This window comes from Alligator sinensis, unplaced genomic scaffold (assembly GCF_000455745.1).
Source record: "Alligator sinensis unplaced genomic scaffold, ASM45574v1 scaffold769_2, whole genome shotgun sequence".
Taxonomy (NCBI): domain Eukaryota; kingdom Metazoa; phylum Chordata; order Crocodylia; family Alligatoridae; genus Alligator; species Alligator sinensis.
The window spans coordinates 28,939-29,526 of NW_005843314.1; positions in this window are offsets into that span (position 1 = coordinate 28,939).

Consider the following 588-nt stretch of genomic DNA (forward strand, 5'->3'; position numbering starts at 1 on the left):
AAGTCCTCTTGTACATGGTCTAGATTGATTCTCAGGACCCCATGGGTCCCCGGACCCCTGGTGGGTCCCGCTCCAAGATGGATGTCACAATTGGTGTTTCGGGGCATCCTAGCCTTATGGGCTATGCGTGGCTCCTACCACACCCCAAGCCTCACAGATAGAACTGACATTGGTCGGTCTGGGCCTTGTTATAATTTGGCCCCCTGGTCCTCCCTGGGCTGTCCGTGGCCCTGTCTCGCTCTGTGCCCTCCCTGTCACTGGGGGTCAGTGCACCCCCAATGCCGCGCCCTCCCTGGTGCTCGGGGTCGGTGCACCCCCAATGCCACGCCCTCCCTGGTGCCGGGCCTCCCCATGCTGCTGTGAGTCCCCTATGAGGCCTCCTCCATCCCCTAATAGCCTCACCCAAACCACCGGTTTTAAACAGCAAACAACACACAAGCCTCTGGGCTATAACATAAATTCAAGCCACCTGTCTATAACAAGCCACACCAGGGGTGCTCCATCCCTCACCAGTATCAGAGGCTGTACCTGCACTCAGGCCTCTCCCCTTTGGTTGCTCTGGAAGAGCTCCTTCCGCCTTGGCTGCTG